General features: G+C 35.4%; 1 long non-coding RNA gene across 1 annotated transcript in view; it reads left to right on the top strand.

The window, feature by feature from the left end:
- The first annotated feature begins 1868 nt into the window (after window positions 1–1868).
- Window positions 1869–22607, top strand: part of LOC116596978 — a 61127-nt gene continuing 40388 nt past the window's right edge. The window contains exons 1-2 of the long non-coding RNA XR_004288405.1: window positions 1869–1949; window positions 4699–4796. This is a non-coding gene — a long non-coding RNA (uncharacterized LOC116596978). The remainder of the gene's footprint in view (window positions 1950–4698; window positions 4797–22607) is intronic.

The following is a 22607-nucleotide window of genomic DNA, read 5'->3' as shown; positions in this document are numbered from 1 at the left end:
GAATTGGGGCCTGTAGTAACCATCATTACAAAAACGGAAATATTTTCAAAGTACATAGTCTTTCTAACGGCAGCCTCTAATCACATTTTAATTTGGGGAGCCCTAAGTGATTGAGAAAAATTCTTTCAAGACCCAGAGAAACCTGAAACCATGATGCTTTTCTCTTTTTCTTGCCTTTTTGCCAATTTGTGTGATCCATCAATGAAACAAAGTCTGTTGTTGCATCAGATAATTGTATGTGACGTGTGAAAGACCTCACAGTAATGTTCATTTGGTTCTTGAATTTCATTCTGTTTTATCTGTACTGATAAACTATAAGTGAATATGAATCTTGTGTGTCATTTGTGCTTTGATATCAACCTTCCATCTACTCTAGGAATTCAGAAGTTGGGCTATTAGGAAATAACAGGTAAGAGTTGCTTACAAGAGGTTTTTTTTTTTTTTTTTTTAAGAAGAAGCTTAAACTCTAATCAAATTCTGGAATGAAAGCCTTTTGGCTTTGACTAAACTGTGAAAGAAGAAAGGAGAGGACTTTCACTTCCCTGAATTAATCTATGGGAACAAAGGATTTAGAGTATTTTATTCACAAAGGAAAAATGATGTAGTGCCCCAAGTGTCAAAGAAAGAACGAGAAAGAGAAATTGAAGCATCTTGGCAAGCTTTCTCTCTTTTCCTTAGATCCTTTTCAGAGGAAGAGTTAGGATGTTTTAATAAAAGATCTCTTTTGCAGTTTTTGCTCATTTTTTTCTTTGTTTACATATTAAAATAGTAAATACAATGTCAAATAATCCACTCTAATAATTCTCAGTTTTTCTCATCAAACCCAACAACCTATGGCTCAGTGCCTAACGCAAGAACAGGCAAATAGGTAAACAGACAAAAGTTTACAGGTCAAAAAACTCTAGCAAATATGAAACATGATATCTTAACTCTTCATTACATGGTTTAAATGATGATTTGAAAATCATATTGTTGGTTTGTGTCTTCTCCTGGAAGAACATTAAGGTATAAATAAAACTCCTACATTAGCAGCGTAGTCTGTTCAATATACTCGGTCTCTGTGGCAAGAGCACAGGCAGAGCTAACTCAAAATTCCCTTCAGGCTAAATATGTTCCCTTTATATTCTTATGCTCTGTCTCACTAAAAATTATTAAACATATAATTAGCTAAAGGATTTTAACAAGATAAAAACCATGCTCTTAAATTGAGATTTAAACTGAAAGTTTAAATTAAATTATGAGTTGTCCTTCCTGGTGCAGGAGAGATGCTTTTACAAATGGAAATTTCCTTTATAATGTAAATTTCCTATAGAAGAAGGGAAATTTATGTTCTGTTTTTAGAGCTTTTCCTTCATCTGTTCTTCCTCAATTTCTTTCAGCTCAAAATAATCCTTACACCAAAGAAGCATATTTTGGGATGGCATATTTTGGTCCCTTTCAATATATTTAGGTATATTTTATTTATATATAAATATACATATACATATAAATATTATGATCCAGAATATGCATCTGTGCTCTCTACAGTCAAGTACATCCTTTCTGAAACATAAAGAAAATAAATCATTAAATAGTTCTTATCCTCTTCAAACTTCTTTTTTTTTTGGTAGAGATTTTAAGAATTCTTAGGATAGCTTTTATCAAAGCAGAAATTGCATCGGACCAAGTTGAACAGGCAAAGATATTATTCAAGTCTGTTGCCGGTGGCAAATGGTAGCAGAAGCAAAGGGCAGGAGGAGTTTTAAGCACTGAGATAGGCCAGTGGAAAACTGCTTGAGGCTGTTACTTGGGGAGGTTGATCAATGGGGTGTGCTGAGCACATTCAGTTATTTCCTGAGTTTGCGAATGTTTTTTTTCTCCGTGATTAGGCCATCTGTGTTTATAATTGGTACTGGCCAAAGAAGTGAGGCTCCTATCCTCCTAGAGACTGATGACCACATTTCAAAAAGGTTGGTTCCCAGGTCTTCGAGAAAGGTATTCTTGGGCTATAAAACTGTCAAGAGGCCTTTAGAAGGATTCACATCTCACAAAGGCAAAGAAATAATTTACAACTACAAGTTTGCTAAAGAAAATGCTCTAAGAAAAGAGAGGCCAGGGCCTAGAGTCAGGAGGACGACTTGGCTTAGACTGAGGGGATCGAGACTCTGGTTTCTTTGATCAGAACCCTTTGCTTATAAATATGAAGTTCCTAATTTCACAGACATTTCAGTATCGAAGAAGCATTACGCATGTGTTTTGATCTTCGGTAACTTCTCTTCGTGTGCTGGACTAGAGGATACAAAATGTAACCAAATGGTAATTACTGATAATACTGGTAATGGTGGATAACTTTATGGGAACTTCATTAGTAATGAAAAATTTTTAGACTATTTCTACAGTGAAGTTTTGATATAGTAATCACTGAGGGTTTTTCCTTTGCCTTAGTGCTTTTTTTTTTTTTGAGAAGTTTTGCTTCAGTTTTCATCAATTAAATATTTTTATTAGCATGTAGTTTAATTCCTTTGTAGTTGTCATTGAGATAAATCGGTTGCTTTGATGTGAGAACTATTGAATTTCCTTTTATTAACCTACACAGATGGATTTAGCTAATACCAAAAGCTCTGAATTCTCTGAGCTTTTCAAACTCTGCTTCCCTACATCCAGTATATAGCACATTAGTTCTAAAATTTTTGTTCTTGCCAGGACAAGTATATCACATTTACTCCACATTTAATAGACAAGAGACATTTCAGTGACTTAGTCTGATTGTTTTGCTCATTTTTCTTGTTTTAACGTGGCTCTTTCTTCCTCTCAACTCCAAGTTTATAACAGAAATGGATTTTTAAAAATATTAGTATATCTGAATCTTATTGGGAAAATATAATTAAAAATAAAATCTCCTGACAACCCAGTGAATCTTTTCCACAAAATGTAGATAGAAAAGAATGAAACAGTTTTATTATTGTATAGTCATTAAACCCAACTGTGGTGTGCATCACAGGCAATATGCTGAAGAGATTGCAAAGACAAAAAGAGCTACTACTTTTTATATAGCCCTGCAGACACAATCCATTACACACATGTTAATTGTCTTTATCCAAGGAAGAATAAAACTGCATTTATCTTCTTGACAACCAGGAAGTTACAACGTGGAGGCAGGCACCTAGTCTAAACTCCTACAGAGACAGAGAGATAGGGCTTCATCCTTCCAAATGTTCACATTTTAAAGGGACAGCTTAGGCACCCAACAGAGACCTTCCCGGGGTGCAAAACTGTCAAGAAACTCATTTAGCTTTTTTATTTTTTGAGGCTCATTTCACTTTTAAAAAGATTTGCATATATCTCTATCTCAAAGAGACAGAGAAAACATTTGTCATTTTAGGTCTTTTAAAGTAAATGCTAAAGGTAAGGTAAGTCTCTTTAAAGTAAATGCTAAAGGAAGTAAACTACATGCTAATAAAAATATTTAATTGATGAAAACTGAAACAAAACTTCTCAAAATGAGCAAACCAATGTGAGTCTGTTCCTTGGAGAGTCAAGAGAAACTGCAGAGTGAGTGGCATAAAAAAAACTTTATTTGCAGCAAATAAGCAGATCACAGGGAATGGCTTCTAACTCCCTGAGAGAGGGTCAGTGGGCACCTTTTGTTTAGGGTTAGGATGGATATTTAGATAGTGAGGCCTTGTCATTGGATGTAGAGGTGGGTATGAAGTTACCCATCCACTTTAGGGAGACAAGCCTGTGCATACATTGTATGTTATGTAAATGAGGCTGGGGTTCCTCCCTGCGTGGAAATTTTAGTATTATAATGAGGTGAAGGTAATGGTAGGTCATTTCAGAGGTCACTTCACTGTCCATCTCTGCCCCCTGACTGCTGGCTGTCTGGGGTTAAGTTCAAGGGTTTGGGAGGGCTGGACCAGCAGGAGGTCTCAGCAGGAAAGTCACCATCACCTGAGGGGTGGTTTCAGGTTCCATTCACCCTAGTTAAGAGGTAAACCACAAAGAAGAGCTTAAGAGAGCTTTTAAATTTAAATATTTTAGATTTATGTCCACCCTTATAATCTGTGTGATATTCTTTGAAACTATTTTCTCCAACCTTAACCTTATGGAAATAAAGGTAATATATTTAGCCATATTTTAACAGATACAGGAGGTAAAACTCCCAAATATAGTGTTTTCTTGACTAAAGGTATTCTTTGTGAATTATTGAGACCACCTTTACATTTTATTAGAAATTATTTTTAAACTCACAAAGTCTGTTTCTTTAAAATGCAATAAAAGGAATTAGATGTATATCTAAATTTTTATAGTGATTTGCAAAAGTAATTCATCAAGAGAACTTTTATTTGCCACAGGACTCTTATTTATTCTAGCTGTACCCAAATTACACAGCAAGATTCTTACAGCTTCACATTTATTTATGAAATGGGAAAATTTGAATGGACAAGGACTTTCATTCATTCACAGATTATGTATTGAAGGTCTACTATATATAACTCACTATTCAGGGATCAGAGAAAGATTTAGTGAACAAAGGGACTAGATGTTTCCAGGTGCTAATATTTCCCATGATCTTAGAATGTTCAGGGAGTCAGGATCAAAATAATATTTGCATTTATATAATGTATTGGAAAGAAATATGTGTTCCTTAAGAAAAAATGTGAATAGATATTCATGCATTTTCGTATTTTAAGGTTCCTCTGTTTGCAACTTTTGCAGATATATCCCCCTGAGGTGATCATTTGCAGTGTTGCTGAGGCATAGATTTGAATTTAAGGTGCTGCTAAACAGGAGCGCTTCAACAAGTAAATTACCTCGTAAGTGAAGTTAGCTGGCTGCCACAAAGCACATCATAATTTGACTTTGTAATTCTCTACTTGTTAAGTGTGTATATAATAATTCTTGTGAAGTTATTTAGTTTTTGAATTTTGGAGTAAATTTATATCCATTATTTCCACATTTAAGAGAGTTATAGAACATATCATTTTGTAAGCTGAGATTTTCTTATGCTTCTGGTGATTCATTGCCTCCTTTTTGTTTTTCACTTAGCATTTTTATAAAGCCTTTTTTGAAAATTTAAATGGTCGGATGGAAGGATAAGAATGTCCTTTGAGGGTTTTTTGTTGTTGTTGTTTATTTTGAGGTTATTGATAGGTCAAAGCTGTAAAAACTTTAAGGAGTGAGCAGAGTTCGGAGTAACAATGGGATTGGCAGTACTGATAGGATAAAGGAAGCCCGTGGAGAAGATCCACCAGGACTGGAATCATTGCTCAAAGGAAGATTATTATCTAGGAATAAAAGACTTAGAATTTGTGTGTGTTTTTTTTTTTCTTTCGGCTTTTAATACAGGAGATCATGTTCCATAAGCATAAAACACGTAATTATTCATAAAACTAGTAATTATTCTGAGAAAAAAAGCCATATAGTTTTATTTAAAATGGTTTTATTCTGTTCAATGAGTTCTTAAAGTTTACACAAGGATGAGGAAGATTGGGTAGTTTTCTTAAAAAAAATATTGGCTGTCACTCTTTGGCTTTAGACTCTCTAGTCATTTTTCACTGCGGTTACAATGAAGTCCAAAGTCCCTAATGAGGAATGAAAGGCCTTCCGTGGGGATAGCCCTTAGCCACCTCTTTCCACCTGCGCTGCTCAGTTTACTCTTCTCAGCATCACCCGCAGGCCTGCTGAACGTCCTGCAGTTCTCTGTGCCCTGCTGTTTCAGGCAGCTGCGACTTTGCTTATCCTTTCCCCATCCTGCCGTCCTGGACGTGAGTCACACAGGAAAGGTTTCCTGGGTGATAGGACACCTTAGCCACAAAGTAGTTTAAAGAAGGGGTTCTCAAGCTCCAGAGTCTGGAGAGTGCTCCAGACTTTCCTGGTGAGCTCGCTTGTTGAACTACAGATTCCTAGGCTTCCAGGGAATTTCAGATTCAGCAGGTGGACCCCTGAACCAGCATTTTAGCAAACACTGCGGGGGGATTCGGTTCAGGTGGTTCGCGATTACACTTTGAAATAACCTGCCTTAGAAGATGAGTAACCCTCATCTGGGCAGGAAGGAGTCTGGATAATGGAATAAAATGGCATTCCAGGTGCAGGAACACCTTGAACAAAGCCATAAAAAGCAGTGGTATGCTGGAACTCGCTCATATGGCTTGCCAAAGTTGGATGTTAAATCTTCAGGAATTTTGTGTGCTGCTTGTTAAACATGGCCATTATTAAAATTAGATTTATATGAATTCGCAGTTAAATAAGTTACATTAAAAGCAACAGTAATAAACAGAAAACTCATCACTTTCTAATTATTTCACCACATTTACTAGTATCTATGCTTTGTTAAGTTTATTTATGTCTGTTGGTCCATGTGGTGGGACCGCTGTGTAATTATGTGTTACTGTCTTTGTTTTCCTAACGCCATGTTCAGTGACTCCATGTTAGTAGCTTGGAATAGGCTGTAACTGGGAGTACTTGCCATATAGAAGTCCACAAATGTTACAAATCAGGTTCTACCTACATCCCCTCCTTTCCCAAGCCTATTTTTACCACATCGCTGCATAAGGAGTCAAAAAAGAGGTGGCTGTATCTAGTACAATATAAACAGTGTGGTACTTCTGGAATTTTAGCTGGATGTAGCTAAATATGGAGCTCAAGAAACGGGTATTGCCGTATCGCAGTGTGCATTGTAACCCAGTTTTGAGACATATGGACTTTATTCTATTGAAGACGGGAAACCATTGTTTCAGTTGAGACTACAGAGTGCTGTCATCACATTTAATTTTGAAAAGGTGGCTCTGTGGAAGATAATTTTGAAGCTGACAAAACTGAAGACCAGGAGACCTTTCAGGAGGCCATATTCATTTAAGAGATGGTGATGAATCAGACCATGGTATTGAGGAAATATTGAGAAGTTAAATTTAATAGTGATTAGGGAGATCATGAGAAAGAGGAAAGGGTAATGTATGACTGACTTTTCCAATGTAGGTGACTGAGTGGGTGTGGTAACAAGCCAGGGAGGTAGAGAATACAAGACCAAGAGCAAGTTTAGGTGAGGATTTGATGTTTACACTGGAGATTTGTTGTTAGACATATTAACTCTCATTGTGGTACATTCCAAACGTTTTCATGTTATGACACCTCCCAAGAACGATAATGTCGCATACGAGATAAAAGGAAGAGGCTGTTTATGGTTAGAGGCAACCAATTTCTGGAGGTTCTAGTCAGCCTGCCTCCTGCTTAGCTTGTGCTCAAAGCTGAGGAGATCTGTACTGTGGCCCACATATTACCTGCTGGAGACATATGATTTGGGAAACTTCCATATTATGCTCATTGTCTTCTTGTATCTTTAAACTCATAAGAAAGATTAGGGCAGAGGGTTGAGGATGAATGTGCATGTGTATGTAGGTATGTTTGTATTACATGATATAATCCATGTTGTAAAATGCTCACAGAGGTTATGTAAGTTACATATTTAATATTGGTGTGACGTATTGGAAGGTGAGAGTTAAGAATGAGACACATATAAATTAAGACCTTAACATTTCTTTCAGATTTAGAGCAATTGCAGTCATTTTGATTGAGGGCTCTGTCACCACCATTGTAGCCTAGTGTTTCTTTGTTATCGCTGAAAAGGAGGAAAATGCAATTGAGAATTGAGTTCCTTTAAACTAATTGGGAGTGCAAAAGGAAGGAAGTTAATGTCTTTTTTCCAGATAATCTTAATTGGCAATTATAGTAAAAAGAAAATTGAATATTTTTAGTATAAATTGAGGGAGAAGACTGCCCAAGTTCTGGCTTATAGCTAGAAGACTTCTAACGGAAAGAAAGACCCAAATGTCCCTTTCTTTTAAGGCCTGAGAAAGTTGTTTTTATTAACTATAAAGTACCACAGCATAGGATTTAATTTTCTTTCTCAGACCCCTACACAGTTAAGTCTATGTGTGTCATCATATTTTCTATACTAAAAATGAGGTAGTAGCATGCCTGGAATATTATTCTATACTTATGGCAACAGTGAGATAAACTGTATGATAAAATCATGTTGTATAGAGACACTGTGTGATAAAATAAAAAATCCAGGTTGTATAGAAATAGTATCCACATGGCTATAAATTTAACATGTTGAGTAAAAACAAGAAATCATTTCATTCTTTAGAAGCTCCCTTTAGGAGTCAAAAAGCAGATTCTGGAGGAGAAGACAAGCACATAGACAGTGTGGTGGTAGTACAAATACGGCAGGTACAGAGTGTGGAGAAGACACTCCTTACTCACTGAGCCTGGAGGGGAATGGAGGTGAGAAGTCCTAGGAGGGAATGTGAGTCGGGACTGAGTCTTCCAGGCACATGAGGGCTTCAGAGAACATTGTTCCTATAAAGCTTCAAGTGGTGCTATATCATTAGGTTTTATGAGATGATAGGGTGTGAAATGCAAACAAGGACCACAACATGGACGCCAGGAAAAAATTGCCAAAAAGTTTAGAATTCCTCCTGAAAACCAACTGAGACCCATTGGTGGATATTTTAAGGGGACAAATATGAATAGTTTTGAATTGTAGAAAGATTACCTAGACAAGAGAGGGGAGAATAGGGAGAGGGGAATGACAGAGCCAGCAGGCAGGAGACCAGTTGAGCGAAGAATCCTGTAAACCAAATTAAAGCAATGCTGGTGTGGATATTGAAGAAGGGACAGATTCAGACCTGGTTAGGAAAGGGAGTTTGGGAACTAATTATGGTGAGAAAATGAGAGAGAAGGGGCAAATTGAGATTCATTTGGTCTTATCTATTGGGTGCCTCATTGTACTTCTTGCAGGCAGAGATGATAAAGAGTTGGCAAATCACAGTGCATTATATTGACTGCTGTCACTACCAATGCCTCCATTTCTAAAATATTGCCAATATGCAATCTTATGAGAAGTTAATTATTGATATCACATGACTGGAATGGTGATAAAATAAGAAAATTAATTTTGTATTTCTGATGAGAACTGAACATTTATATGAGGAAATATATGTAAATACTTAAGGTAACAAAGTTGTTACTTCTGCATATATTATTTTATTTTTATAGCTACAACTGCTTGTACTCAGAATGACCAAATAAAAAGAAGTGGTACCATATAATGATATGTTCAATAAATTAGGGCAGTTTAGTTACATGAAGAATACATTTCAAAATAAACCAACATGTGAGAATGGGTAGGTTTATTTAACATGATGGAATTGTAGGAGTTAAAACCAGTTTTACCTGTAATTTTGAAATCTAGATGCACTTCACCATTTTCATATTTGTGATGTATTGGACATCTTTTGGGTATTGCTAGTGATTGCCCAAGGAGTAGAGAAGTCAAATAAATACTGCAAAAGTTGTGCACATGTAGCTAAAAAAATTGGGAAAATATATAAATGATTATAGACATACTGTGGCTATAATGCATACCCTAACACATTAGGCCTGTGAAACGTTTTTTCATTTTGTGATCTCATTTAAAATATACACATAGAAGATTCTAGAATGAATCCCTTGTTCCTTTTGCGAACCACTCAGTGAGGAATAAAAGCAATTTTTTTTTTGTTTCTAATCATTGCATATTTCATTTAGTAGATTTAAAAAAATGTTATTGGTGTGAAAGAGTAAATATTTCTTTCCTAAAAATGGTTATGTTTACTCTTAATTTTGGACCCAGAATATTTTTCTTTTTCTCATACTGGGTTAGAAACTAGGATATTCTTCATTAATTTCGATAAAATGTCAGAAATGTTATATTTTAAAAATCAGCAGTCTGTAGTTATGACTGCCAAGGTCAATGCAAAAACATAAGGATGATTAACAAGAAAAATCACACTAAAAACTTATACAGAAGTTTTCTGTCTAAGAGCTGTGAAAACCTGAAGCCTAATGATATGTCAGACTACTCTTATAACAAACCAGCACAGAATGCCTTTAAAGCAATGGGATGTTAGTATGAAGTAATTACTGAGAAGCAAGTTGAGGTGTTAAGTTTGATACATTGTGGTCTTTTCTAGCAGGTCCAATTTGCCTCCATGGTAACCGTTTCTACTTCTCTAGCCCGACTACCATCCAGCTCTCAGCATTTTCTTTTAATGAGAGATGTTCTTTGGTTGGATGCAATTTCATTTGCCACCATTTAGTTGGATTTTTTTAAAAACAATAATGTAATGGTTAGTTGTATAAATTGTTGATATTCAGGGCATTGATCTATGAAGTTTATGTTTAGACTTGGATTTCTGGCCCCTTTCACTTTATCTATTTTACTGGAATATTAATTCAGTTAAAAAAATTTTCATAATAGCTTTGAACACTTTAGACAAAACAACTGTTTCTTGGTCCTGCCATTGGTTTTATGAGTTACTGGTTCCAAATTTTGCTTCCAGAAAGCTGAGAGGACAAGAAGCTATGAAGAATATTGTTTATTTTTCATATTAACACACACTCAGTGTTTTCTTCTTTAATAAAATATCAACAAAATGTTTTTAAAGTTAATTTATAAATTTTCCTCTTGTATTTCCCCCAGATATTAAAAAATAATTAGCATTTTTTTTTTTTTCTCTGTGAAAAGAAGCTACATTTTGGAGGCAGATAAGTGTGGTGTGAGTCTTGCCTTTGCCAGGTACCACTGTGGTCTCTGGTTAAGTTACTTAAAGTCTGTTTTTCACCTTCCTCATCTGCATTGTTTAGGATAATAAAATTTGTTCTATCAAATAATATGTGTGATAGCTTCTAGTACAAAGTAAGAAGTGAACACATGTTATAAAAAGGTAAGTCTATTTAAAATTTTTTTTTTAAGTTTATTTTTTTAAAGTAATCTCCATACCCATCGTGGGGTTCAAACTCTGGACCTCGAGACCAAGAATCTCATGCCCCTCCGACTGAACCAATCAGGCGCCCCATCTTTATTTTTGTTCAAAGGATGGGGAACAAAGTTATGATTATCCAGCATTCTTCAAAAATCATTGCATTCTATCCCAATTTGTATTTTTACCTTATTTTTAGAAACAAATTATTTGAAAAAATTTATGAACACATTACAATAATAACAAGTATTAAATTTTTTTACAAGGAGAATTATAGTTATACTTTCAAGATCTTACATGAAATTAAGAAAAGTATTATGTGACACAGTTAAACAGGAATTAAAATATAATAAAGTGATGCATGCAATATTCAGTTCTGAGAAGATTTTTTTCCCCTTAGAATATATAAAATCATGAATTTGAGTATTTTTATTACCATTATAAAGGTAAAACATGTGCTACATGATGCAAAAAAGAAATGAGAACAGTCATTGCCCATGCTTGTATGATCGAAAGAGAAATGACATTTAAATCTAGATGAATGTGAAGGGAATTTCAATTCTGTACAAGTAAAGAAGAAAAGATTTTTTCCACTAGCTCAAAAGCTCTACATAGGAAACTTAAAAAGATTCAATTTTTTCACAGTAATTGAATGGCCATGTAATTTCAGTTTTACCCTATAACTACACAAGTGAACCTTGGTTATGGGATGGAAAAAACTGAAACTATTTAAATTTTACTTCTATCCATTTTCTTCTTCCACAGGCAATTATATAAAATGTATTTTTATGTTGCTATAGAGGAAAATGCAGTATTAACTTTTTTGCAATATTAAAATTTAATCTTTATTCAATGCAATATTATACATAAAACTTATATTCTAATTCTGTTAATTTAATTAAAATAGAAAATAGTTTATGTAGAATATATAACAAAGTTCTTAAGGGGGTTAGAAAGTAGAAGAGAAAAAGCTCATTAATGTTTGTTAGTAAAAAATACTTTAGGTAACTGAATAGAGAAATAAACATATTGATGCCTATTCTTTTAAAAAGATTTTATTTATTTGTTTATTTGTCAGAGAGAGAGAGAGAATGAGAGAGAGCAAAAGCAGGGGTAGCAGCAGAGGGAGAGGTAGAAGCGGGCTCCCTGCCGAGCAAGGAGCCAGATGTGGGGCTCAATCCCAGGACCCTGGGATCATGACCTGAAGGGAAGGCAGACACTTAACTGACTGAACCACCCAGGCACCCCTGTTCTTGCATATCTTAAAATCATTAGTGTATCCTGTACTGCACTCTTGGTCTTCTTTGCAAAAATCCATCTGTTCTGCTTTGTTTTCTTTTTTAAAACAGAAACACCATCCATTTGTTTGCTTAAATCGTAAATCTGTGTTATGTTAACTTCTCTCTGACCTCTCACATCCTATTAGTCCGGTTGTTAATCCCCCTCAGCCCCCCACCCCAAAACTTTTCCAGTCCTATTCACTTTTTTCCATTCCCACTGCCATTGCCCTAATTTAATTCCACTTTTTGGCTTTATGAATAATGCTGTTATGAACATTCATGCCCACATTTTTGCATGACCATGTTCTCATTTCTTTAGGTATGTACCTAAGAGTAGAATTACTTTGTCATATGGTAACTATATGTTAACATTTTAAGAAACTGTCAGACTTATTCTAAAGAGATTGCACCATTTTGCATTCCCACTGCTAAGTATGGGATTTCCAGGTTTTCCCACGGCCTCATCAACGCTTGTTACTGTTTATTATAGCCATCCTCATAGGCATGGGAATGGCAGCTCTTTCTGATTTTGATAATGATGTTGAGCATCTTTTCATGTGCTTAATGGATACTTGTATAATGAATACTTCTTTGGAAAAATGTCTAAGTAGGGCTTACTTCTTTTCTTTTCTTTCTTCCCTTTTTTTTTTTTTTTTTTTTTTTGGAAGTAGGCTCCATGCCCAGCATGAAGTCCAGTGCTGGGCTTGAACTCATAATCCTGAGATCAAGACCTGAGCGGAGATCAAGAGTCTGATGCTTAACTGACTGAGCCACCCAGGAGCTCCTAAGTAGGGCTTAATTCTTAAATGTAGTGTTTAACCAAGGATCTGTAGGTGTAGAGAAAAGCCTGATCCACAAGAATTGAGAAAAATATAGAAAAAATGACCTTTGGAAAGCAGTAATAATTCAAGAGAAAGAAATAAGCCAAGAAAATGTACTCTAAAAGCAACCTCAGAGATGTGTGAGATCTACTGAAGCCACAAAAGAGGTGCTCTGGAAAAGAAAGTTTGAGCAGCAAAGACTGTTTTGGGTATATAGTCGTAAACCCTCTCAGATGGGAGAGGAGAGCTCTGAGACGTGCAGCTGGAGGTGGGAGAGGCTTAGGACCTCCAGGCTGGGGTGGACCAGAAACAGGTGCTTTCCAATTAATGTGTGTGTTAGTGTATAGATAGTTCATTACATCCTGTTTGTGATTAGCTATCTTGGAGGCTGAGAGGACAGCCTGTATTTTGAGATTTTTCTTTTGCAGGATGTGGTTATAATTTTCTGTCTTTGAAATATAGAAATACATCTAATATTAATGTTAAGTAGTCAGCTAATAAACATGTTTTGGCTTAAAATGTAAAATTTATGAAAGTGAATATCGTAGGGGCGCCTGAGTGGCTCAGTTGGTTAAATGTCTGACTCGATTTCAACTTGGGTTCGGGATCGAGCTCTGCATCAGGCTCCATGCTCAGTGGGGAGTCTGCTTGAGATTCTCTCTCTCTTCCCTTCTCTCTGTAAAAAATAAATAAATCTTTAAAAAACAAAAGTGAATTCTGTACTAATCTGCACATTAATGAAATGAATGAATCCTCGGCTTTTAGAACAGCCTAATGGAAAGGGACTGGTGAAGATTTAGCCTTTTTCTGCTAGTCAGGTAATAACAGAAGAGGCAGAGTTTTACTCAGGGGTTGGACCACTGTGGGACATTAACTTGTTTGATCATAAGGTGTTTAAATACCAAATATAGTTACTGGGGCATTTGCACTTCCCGTTTTCATATTTCCTCTCTGTGCTCCCATTCACTAATTTATCTTAGTCATTTAGCTAACAGGAGTAAGGCTACGACTACAACCTTGGGAGTCTGATTCTAGTTCCTGTGCTCTTAGTATTCTGCTGCTTCTTTTTGAGGAAAAGCAACAAAACAATTAAAAGTGGTTTTATCTTTGTTTCAGAGTGTCCTTTAATGTCAACTTTTGCTAAGATACCTACCCTGTGGAAGAGTATCTGCCTTAAAGGTAGCAATGGAAATTGGGAGAAGGGCCATTGATTCCTCTGTGCTCTTTTTCTTTCTATTCACTACACACAGTTAATAGGTCTTTTCTCTTCTTTAGTGCCTGCTAGTATTGAGTGAACTTGGGAGAAATAAAAGGGAGCTCTGGAAAGTAAATAAGTCACCTCAGAAGTCATTTTCCAGCACTATGTAATAATGACTTCAGGCTCCTCAGAATCAGGAATATCTGTTTCCAGGGAGGGTTTTTATAGCTATTAAAGAACTAAAAGGAGGGCTGCCTGGGTGGCTCAGTCAGTTAAGCATCTGCCTTCAGCTCAGGTTATGATCCCAGGGTCCTGGGATCGAGCCCCACATCAGGCTCCTTGCTTGGGGGTGAGGGGGAGCCTGATTCTTCCTCCACCTGCTGCTCCCCTGCTTGTGCTACCCCCCTCTCTCTGTCAAATAAATAAAATCTTTAAGATACCAAAAAGAACTAAAAAGAGAGAACACTTGACTTTGCTGTATAAAACTAACACTAACGATAGTTATCGGTAAAAATAATGAAAACTGGGTATCATCTGTGGATAATTACCTTATGTGTAACACCTATGGTGAATATCATTAATATCTGTCAGATTATTCCTGTAGGTTTCATTTGATTACAACACTAAATTATGTTCAGATATGCCCAGGTTTTTTGGTTGAAATTTAAGCTTGGATATCCCATTCTTTCATCACCATCTCCTTTCCTGCTAGGTTAATCATCTAGATCAAACTCATTTTAATTCTTTGAACCTGAGTTTGCCTATTAGGAAAATAAACTCTGTTATGAAGGGTTAATGTAAGAACCAAATAACATGTAGCCAAAGTGCTTGGTAGAGGCAGGCTCTTTGGGTTCACTGTGTAAGTATTTTCATTTTTCTGTTTTTTTAGGTGTTCAGATTCTTGACCTTTCAAGTTTACTTCAGTTCCTCTCTTGCCTTTATCCCTAAGCTCCTCATCTCCTTGTCCTTTCTACAAATTACTTCATATTTCATGTAATCGGACTTCTCTGCTCCTATGCCTGAGTGCTCAGTGCAGCAAAGAAAATTACATGTTGATGGATTGGTCCCCCTACAAGTTCAGTTTCTGTATTGTTTGAACTCCCAATACCCTTTATCTATCCTTGCACTTTGTTTAGTTCCCTTTTATTTGCACCTACTTATTATTTCAAAAGTGCATGTCCTCTCAGAATCCCCAATCTAAGAGTCACACCTTATTATTCTGATATGGTTTGAATGTGTCTGTCCTCCAAAATTCATATGTTGAAATCCTAACCCCCAAAGATGACGGTATTGAAAGGTGAGCTTTTGGAAAGTGCTTGGCTCATGAGGATAGAGCGGAATTCTAAGTAATAAAACTGCCTTTTGTGCCTGAATTATCTACATATTTCCTAGAATGACCCCCAAGTAACACAAGTATTTGCTTTTTCACCTTAAAAAGAAAGATGATGGGGCCCCTGGGTGACTCAGTCGTTAAGCGGCTGCTTTTGGCTCAGGTCATGATCCCAGGGTCCTGGAATTGAGCCCCACTTCGGGCTCCCTGCTCAGTGGGGAGCCTGTTTCTTCCTCTCCTACTCCTCCTGCTTGTGTTTGCTCTCTCACTGTGTGTCTCTCTCTGTCAAATAAATAAATAAAAATCTTAAAAAAAGATTCATTTAAGAAAAAAGAAAGATGATAGAATTAATTAAGTTTGTTTTGGTCTTTTCTAAATGTAATTCATTCAAAATAGTTGTGTGATTACCAAATTTGAGAGAAAAGAAAGAGATAAATCAAAAGAAAGGTAGTCTTTTAAATTTAATTATGTATAAGTAAAAAGACTATTATAAATATACTTCAATGATTGTATGGCATTCTAGTTAAGGAAGCATACTCATGTTTATGCATAAATACTGGTACAATATCTATCCATAAAATAATTTTTTCTACGTCTCTTCAATCAGGGTTAATCATAGTACTTTATAATACAAAGTCCTAACAGTTTTTCAAAGGTTGACACTGTTCATAAGATGTTCTTATTTTTGGGGTGATCTTTTACTACATCCTTATAGATTAATTGTGTATTATAACTTAAGATTCTACTCTTACATTCTATTAGTGCTGATTAAAATAATGCATTAGCCAGAGCTGTTAGTTTTATTACCATGGCAAGGATAAATTGACTACATTTTAAAACCTGCACTGATAAGAAAATTTTAAAGGGACTGCCAAGAATGTTTTCTAGTCCCACTTCATTCCAACATAATCCTGGGGAAACTGGAACCGAAGCCGGGAGGAGGCTTTTCTGAGCACCTGCAAATATACTTCAAACATAGTTGCCTTCAGCAATGAGATACAGTGTTTTGGTTATTATAGACTTATTATCAGGATAGATTAAAGGTTTCTTTGTTTGAAAGCCACAGCTTTAACAGAGGAAAAAGTGTTCCATGGCCTTATGCTTTCCATTTGGAAAATATCTGCCTATCTCTTTAGTGATTGTGGGACTCATTTTACAGTCCTATTCATGAAAAAATACTGCAGAGTCTTATCTATTAGCCAGAAACTGTATTAGTTCTTATAACCTACAGTCTTCTGGAAAAACTGAAAGGAAAAATGGCATTCTAAAATGCAAGCTTGCTAGATTCACTGAAGATCTTCGACTATCTTGGCTCTAGGTGCTCCTTTGAGCCCTGATGACAATTAAATCTACTCTTTCAGGATCTCACAGGTTGTCTCTATTTGCACTGTGACAGCTCTCCTAATGAGACTCAGTATCTCAGCTTCCATGATAGCCATCACCCTATATTATAGAGACATAGCTAAAATTGCTAAAGCAATATTCTCAGAATTATCATCAGCATGAGGGGAACTAAAAATATTTATAACTGAATGAAAAGGAAGGTACTGCATGTCAGTGTTTGCAAGGTAATGTTAAAATGGTGCTTAAGAGGAAAATTTAGAAACTCAATTGCATTTACTAAAAAGGGTAGAAAGGTATGTGTTGTCAAGAATCTAGAAAAGAACAATGTAAATAAAAAAGTAGAAGTAAGGGAAGTAATGAGCTGAGTAGGAAAAAAATGACATAGAAATATTTTTTAAATAATAAGTTAAAAAACCAAAAGACAGTCATTGGAAAAAAATATTGTATATAAATCCTCAGCAAGAATGATCAAAGAATGAAGAGAAAAAGCACAATGAAGAATGAAGAGAAAAAGTAAATAATAGTTTTGCCAAAAAAAGGCAATATGACCTGAAATATGTTAAGTTTAAAAGAAATCTTAGGAGATGTCTATGAACAATTTTATGCCAATACAGTTGAGTGGCTACAAATAGATAAATTTGTAGTAAATATAAATGAATTAGAAAAAAATAGAAATCCAAGTATATCAATAAAAGTTAAATAGATTGAATCTGTAATCAAAGCCTTACTCAGTAAAGACGCTATACTTTGATAGTCTTCAGGATAAATTTTATCCAACTTTCCAGAAAAGGATATTTCTTTTTTATATATGTAATATTTTAATTGAGATATAATTGACATATAACATTGTATAAATTTAAGATGTATGATGTATAGATTTGACAGACATATATTGCATACCATTGTATCATTAGTTAATGCCTCCATTACCTCATATGATTATCATTTCTTTTTTGTGATGAAAATATTTAATATCTAGTCTCAGCAATTTTCAATATATAATACTGTGTTATAATGATAGTCACATTGCTGTGCAGTAGATCCCCAGAACATATTTGTCTTCTAACTGCATGTTTGAAAAATATATTTGTAATATTTTTGTTATGAATTTGTATACAAATGTAGATGTATATATTTTTTCAGGGTTTAGAAACAGAGAAAAAACTATTCATTTTATGAGGTAACTATTACTTTGGTATCAAAACAGAGAAATTATAGTGCAGGCAAGTAAGATTGTAGATCAAACTTATTTATGAATTCAAACAGTCGGATTCTAAGTTATATACTCACAAATCAAGTTTAGCCTTATGTGCAAATTAATATATCTTTTTTTTTTTTTAAAGATTTTATTTATTTATTTGACAGAGAGAGATCACAAGCAGGCAGAGAGGCAGGCAGGGAGAGAGGAGGAAGCAGGCTCCCTGCTGAGCAGAGAGCCTGATGCGGGGCTCGATCCCAGGACCCTGAGATCATGTCCTGAGTCGAAGGCAGCGGCTTAACCCACTGAGCCACCCATGTGCCCCCAAATTATTATATCTTAACCCGATAATACATACCAAAATGCAAGATTTCAATATCAACAGATTGAAGAGGGTGAAGGGTCACTTCTGTAAATGCAAAAAAAGGAATTGATAAGTTTACCATTCATCAAGAGAAAAACCATTAGCAAATTAAGAGTAGAAAGGAATTTCAATAACTTGAAAAACTGTATCTAAAATTTTTTTTATATCAAGTGTACCAGTGGTGAAACTATAAGCATGTAAAGTCAAGAGTGAAACAATTGCTTTCTATTATTTCTTCAACATTGGAATAGAGGTCCTAACCAATGCAATATAAAAGCAAATGAGGTATGATATTGGAACAGAATGTGTCCTCTTGTCTTCAGATCTTGTAATATTCCTGTCCACCAACAACTGCCAAACAGAATTTATACTGTATTATATTATTTATGTTATATAAAACTAAGTTATATAATGCTATATAGTATGTATACAATGTATAGTATAGTATATAGTAGTACTATAGTATAATATAGTATGGTTTAGCATATATATGTATTTATTTCTCCTTGAGAGGTGACAGACATTCCTAATTAACGTGGGAGAGAAGTGGGTCAAGAGTAGATAATTCTGGAGATGACTGAAGTCAGGATCTTTCCTTACTAGTTATCAGACTATTGAAAACTATAGAAATTAAGATTGTATGTTGTTGTTATTGCAAGAAAGGTCATAAAAATCCAATAATGAGAGACAAAAATCAGTACTATATATAAACATGTATAAATAGATACAGATGTTGACTAATATAGATATAATGTCATAATGGCATAAGAAAAACTATAAATAAATGGAAAGAAGATCATCTAATTATTTTATGCCTAGATAATTGATTACCCATGTTTTAAGAAAATGACACAGTTGTCTCAGGTTATAACAAAGGAATTTTCTAGGTGGGTTGAAGATCTTAGTGGGAATATTTTTTCTTCAAAATTTTAAAATAAATGTTGGGGGAGTGCCTGGGTGGCTCAGTGGGTTAAGCCTTTGCCTTGGGCTCAGGTCATGGTCTCAGGGTCCTGGGATCGAGCCTGGCATTGCGGGGGGGGGGGTCTCTGTTCAGCAGGGAGCCTGCTTCCCCCTCCCCTTCTGCCTGCCTCTCTGCCTACTTGTGATTCTTTCTCTCTCTGTCAAATAAATAAAATCTTAAAAAAAAATAAAATAAATATCAGTAAATATCTTTGTGGCATCAAATTCTGGGGGATGGTTACCTCTGAAATAGACAGATATAAAAATTTATGTGGAGAAACATACAGATCATTTCAAATAAGTTCATACTGTTGTATATAAAAAAATTAATTTAAATTCCACTTAGTTAACATATAGTGTATTATTAGATTCATCATTTGCATGTAACACCCAGTGCTTATTGCATCATGTGTCCTCTCTAATGCCCATCACCTAATTACCCCATCCCCCCACTGACCGCCCTTCCAGCAACTCCGAGTTTGTTCCCTATAGTTAAGAGTCTCATGGTTTGTATCCCTCTCTGATTTTTTAATTTTATTTTTCCTTCCCATCCCCTATGTTACTCTGGAATTTCTTAAATTCCACATGAATGAAATAATATGGTATTTGTCTTGCTCTGACTTATTTTACTTAGCATAGTACTCTGTAGCTCCATCCACATCATTGCAAATGGCAAGATTTCATTCTGTTTGATGGCTGAGTAATATTCCATTGTATATATATACCATATCTTGTTTATCCATTTATCTGTTGATGGACATCTGGGCTCTTTATGTATTTTGGCTATTGTGGACATTGCTGCTATAAACACTGAGGTACATATGCCCCTTTGAATCACTATTGTAGTAACCTTTGGATAAACACCTAATAGTGCAATTGCTGTGTTATAGGGTAGCTCTATTTTCAACTTTTGGAGCAACCTCCATACTGTTTTCCAGAGTGGCTTCACCAGCTTGCATTCCCACCAATGGTGTAGGGGGGTTCCTCTTTCTCCTCACCCTCACCAGCATCTGTTGTTTCCTGAGTTGTTAATTTTAGCCATTCTGACCAGTATGAGATGGCATCTGCCTGCGTTTTTTTTTTTTTTATGTTTACCTGATGCCAAGTGATGTTGAGCATCTTTTCATGTGTCTGTTCACCACTTTTTAAAAAATTTTATATATTTATTTTAGAGACAGAAAGAGCATAAGTGGGGGAGGGGGAGAAGGAGAGGAAGAAGCAGACTTCCCACTGAGCAGAGCCCAATGTGGGGCTTGATCCCAGGACTCTGAGATCATGACCTGAGTTGAATGCAGATGCTTAACCAACTGAGCCACCTAAGCACTCATCTGTTAGCCATTTGTATGTCTCCTTTGGAGAAATGTCTGTTTATGCCTTTTGCCCATTGCTTGACTGTCTTTTGGGTTTGATAAGTTCTGTATAGATTTTGAATACTAGCCCTTTATCTGATATGTCATTTGGGAATATCTTCTCCCATTCCATAGGTTGCCATTTAGTTTTGTTGATTGTTTCCTTTGCTGTGCAAAAGCTTTTTATCCTGAAGGAGTCCCAATATTTTGCTTTTGTTTACCTTGCCTCTGGTGACATGTTCAGCAAGCAGTTGCTGTGCCTGCGGTCACAGAGGTTTCTGCCTATGTTCTGCTCTAGGATTTTGATAGATTACTGTCTCACATTTAGGTCTTTCATCCATTTTGAATTTATTTTTGTCTGTGGTATAAGAAAGTGGTCCAGCTTCATTTTTCTGCATATGGGGTGTCCCATTTTCCCAACACCATTTTTTAAAGACACTGTCTTTTTTCCATTGGATATTCTTTCCTGCTTTGTCAAAGATTAGTTGACCATAGAGTTGAGAGTCCCTTTCTGGGTTCCTATTATCTTCCATTGATCTTTGTGTTTGTTTTTGTGCCAATACCATACTGTCTTGATGATTAAAGCTTTGTAGTACAGCTTGAAGTCTGGAATTGTGGTTCCTTCAGCTTTAGTTTTCTTTTTCAACATTCCTTTAGCTATTCAGGGTCTTTTCTGGTTCCATACAAATTTTAGAATTGTTTGTTCCAGCTCTTTGAGAAATGCTGTGGTATTTTGATAGGGATTGTATTGAATGTATACATTCCTTTGGGTAGCACAGACATTTTAACAATATTTGTTCTTCCAATCCATTAGCATGGAATGTTTTTCCATTTCTTTGTGTCTTCCTCAATTTCTTTCATAAATGTTCTATAGTTTTCAGAGTGCAGATCTTCTACCTCTTTGGGTAGGTTTATTCCTAGATATCTTAGAGTTCTTGGTGCAATTATAAGTGGGATCAATTCCTTGATTTCTCTTTCTGATGCTTCATTTTTATTGTATAGAAATGCAACAGACTTCCATGCATTGATTTTTTTATCCTATGACTTTGCTGAATGCCTGTATCTGTTTTAGCTATTTTTTGGTGGAGTCTTGGAGGTTTTTTACATAGCCTATCATGTCATCTTCGAAGAGTGAAAGTTTGACTTCTTTGTCAATTTGGATGACTTTTTTGTTAATGTTGTTGTTTGATTGCTGAGGCTAGGACTTCTAGTCCTATGTTGAACAGCAGTGGTGAAAGTGAATATCCCTGTCATGTTTTTCCCTGTTGAAGATTATATTCTCTGTGGGTCTTTTGTAAATGGTCTTTATAGTAAAACCATATACATCTTTTGTATATAGTCTTTATTGTAAGACCATATATACACTCACAGAGTATGTTCTCTCTGTTCATACAGTGTGGAGAGTTTTTATTAAGAAAGGGTGTTGTATTTTGTTAAATGCATTTTTATTAAGAAAGGTTGTTGTATTTTGTTAAATGAGGATCATATGGTTCGTATCCTTTCTTTTATTAATATCATGTATCACTGATTGATTTGCAAATATTCAATCATCCCTGTAGCTCAGGCATAAATCCCATATGATCATGGTGAATAATCCTTTCAATGTACTATTGGATCCTATTTGCTAGAATCTTGTTGAGAATTTTTGCATTTGTGTTCATCAAGGATATTGGTCTATAATTCTTTTTAGTTGGTTTTTATCTGGTTTTGGGATCAAGGTAATCCTAGCCTCATAGAATGAGTTTGGAAACTTTCCTTCCATTTCTATTTTTTGGAACAGTTTGAGAATAGGTATTAACACTTCTTTAAATGGTTGGTAGCATTCCCCAGGGAAGTCATCCGACCCTGGACTGTATGTTGTTTGTTGGGAGATTTTTGATTACTGATACAATGTCATTCCTGGTTATGGGCCTGTTCAGGTTTTCTATTTCTTTTTGTTTCAGTTTTGGTAGTTTATATGTTTTTAAATGTATCCATTT

The sequence above is a fragment of the Mustela erminea genome, chromosome 8 (assembly GCF_009829155.1).
Source record: "Mustela erminea isolate mMusErm1 chromosome 8, mMusErm1.Pri, whole genome shotgun sequence".
NCBI lineage: Eukaryota > Metazoa > Chordata > Mammalia > Carnivora > Mustelidae > Mustela > Mustela erminea.
The sequence above is the reverse complement of the archived record's forward strand: the minus strand, read 5'-3'. Positions and strand labels throughout refer to the sequence as shown.